A 3,102-nucleotide genomic window follows, 5' to 3' on the forward strand; every position below is an offset into this window, starting at 1 on the left:
TCTGCCTTAAGTTCAAGTCTTTCTGTGTAAACAGATATTTCAGACTCTTATGATTCAAGAATACCTCAAACCTCTCACCATAAAGGTAGTGCCTCCAAATCTTCAAGGCAAAAATCATAGCTGCTAACTCTAGGTCATGTATAGGGTAATTCCAGCTAATCCCAGTTGATGGCTAGAGTCTGCCTCAAACCAGATGTGCCACTCAACTGCGGGCAAAACCTCTTCAGGTTCCCCGCCTGACCACACTGGTAACAAGAGAGCGGCTGGCCTCTGCCCTGACTCTGGCTCTGAGGTCGAGCCGAAGATGAAGCTGCTCTCTGACCTCCTCCCCTCTGCGGGCAAGCTGGAGACTTGTGGCCTAGCTGACCACATTTGCAACAAGTAATGTCTCCCTGACTGCCTCTCCCAAAACCTACACTCGGCATTGGAAAGGTAGATCTCGCAAAAGCACCCTGAGGCTGCTGAGGGTTAGAACCCCTCTACCTCCTGTCGTCCCCCTGGCCATCTTGACTCCTCTTGGAGCCCCTCATCCTCTCCTCCTCCTCCTGCATCATAGTCTCCATATGGGTCGCAGCATCCACAAGGCGCCCATAGTCCCGGGTCATGGACCCCTCAACTCTAGTCTTGAGCCCGTGTCTCAACTTCTTCTCAAATTCCAGACAACGACGTTCCTCAAACGCCACAAGCTCAGGTGCAAACCTGGACAAACTGGTAAATGTGGCCTCAAACTTGGCCACTGGCATACTCAGCTGCTTGAGCTGACAGAACTGATCTCTCAACTTCTCCCTGACAGCGGGAGACAGAAACTTCTCCTGGAAGGTAGCAATGAAAGCCTTCCAAGTACCACCAACACGACCCCTCATGAACTTCCACCACTGACCCGCATCTTCCTTCAACTAGAAAGACGCCAAGGTCACCTTCAATGCCCCGTCTTCGATGCCAAGCATCTCAAATGTCTTTGTCATCTGCTTAAGCCACTCGTCAGCCTTCAGTGGCTCTTTCGGATCACCCACAAACTCGTCCGAATTAGACTGGAAAAACTCCCTCTTCAAAAAAAAGGCCCTGCATCAACAACCTAGGCCTGGACTTGATTCTCAGCTCTGAGAATGCCCATGGATTCCCTCAATGCTCCTGCTATCTCGCGGGCTAAGGCACCCATGGCCTGCTGACTTACTGGCTCGACCACATTGGCCTGACCAACACCCACCTGCTGCTCCGGAATCTCATCCGGTATAGGCACCTCCTGCCTTCTAGGCCTACCACGCCTACCTCCACATCCTCGTCCTGGCATCCTAATAAAGGTAACAAAGACGTTAGCACATTCACAAATGTGTTGAAACTATAACACTCGCGTCCTAATACAATGGACAACAGTAATTCATTCCACGTAAGCACGTAATCACATAAGCACCTACGAATTTCGTTTCTAGATAATGACAGTCTTGAGGCGTTGCTAGAGTTCCGGTTAGAAACAGCATTAATCAAGTGCTTTTCCAACAAGACTCCCAGAAACCCAAGGATCCAATCAACATCCTAGAAACTACATTCCATACCCATATAGTCACGTAAACATGTTACCACGTAAGTACATAACATTACATCTAAGTCTCTAACAAACGAGACGAACCCATTGTGATACTAATCACTTCCCACGTACCCAAAGTATTCAAACCCGATACGCTTTGATACCAAGTTGTCACGCCCTCAAAATATACAAAAAACCCAACATTCAAGATATTCATAGACATATGAGAATAAAGCGAAATTTTCATTCGTCAGAGTATTCTTACAAAAGATATTACATGTTGACAACAAAAGTAAATGCCCTACGGGCTTACAACTTTCCAAGCCAACACTTGGTTACAAAAAGAGAGTACTAACTCAATTACATATTAAGCCCTTGGCTTGAATTTACATGTAATACCAAAATAACAAAACAACAAAAGGAGTCTTCAACTCTCAGAACCTCTCAAGCTAAGTCCTTGGAGGTGGCATGTCACCTGAACCTGAAAATGATATCCAATATAGGGTGAGCCAAAACCCAGTAGAGGTATACTAAACCAAGTATGAGAGATAACTAAAACATTTAGCATTTGATAGATGATTAACACTTGTAAACCAATACATATATCACAATACAGTTCCATGACAATCATGTCCATGTTACATTCCACTTTCCTTTTATTTATCCAAATCATTTCATATACATGGCTCAGAACCTGGCCGAACAATTCAATGAGACTATAACTCATATACCAACACTTCCACATTTCACAACAGACACACATATTTGATGTGTCATTATCATATTAAAATACTTCCATATTTCATAAATGATATACAGATTTGCTGTATCAATACTTCAATTTAATACACATATTTGCTGTATTAATGGAGTCCATCCCCTATCTCCTCCCAAACAGGTTTGAGAGTCTATCCCCTATCTTCCCTCAAACCATGGAGTACATCCCCTATCTCCTCCCACACAATACACATATTCCAAGTATATAAACAATTACCATATACAGGGATCACCCAATACGCATATTTGATGTATTATTCCAACCGTCATATTCAATGATATATTCAATGTGATTAGTTTCAGTTCTCCCTAATCAACATACAGTGTCTACAACAATCAAGACTATCCTCCACTGATAGCCCAAAGCTGTTATTTCTAAACAGAACATAAATGCATTATACAAATATAACATCAACATTTGCATAAGTGAGTGATAAATTAATCCAACTACAGCATTCAATCCCGTAATCTCCCAATTTCATGGATTTCAACTCAATTTCATATTTTCCCAAATTAATTATACTAATTAATTTATTTCAATAATTAGGGCATTTCCCTATTTTCTCAATATCAACCCTAAGGTTTGATTTCACCAATTTAACAACAATAATTCTATTTTCCATTGTCTCACATACACATGGGTTTTAATATTTGAAAACCCCTCTTTCATAAATTACACAATAAACCCTAAGGTTTCTCAATATAACCCAACAATACCAACTAATCAAAATGACCAAAGTTTATATCAAAACTCATAAGATGGAGTAGGGTATCCCTACCTCGAAATGAAGAGCTCAAAT

This window comes from Camellia sinensis, chromosome 5 (genome assembly GCF_055761805.1).
Source record: "Camellia sinensis isolate YWXY chromosome 5, ASM5576180v1, whole genome shotgun sequence".
Taxonomy (NCBI): Eukaryota; Viridiplantae; Streptophyta; class Magnoliopsida; order Ericales; family Theaceae; genus Camellia; species Camellia sinensis.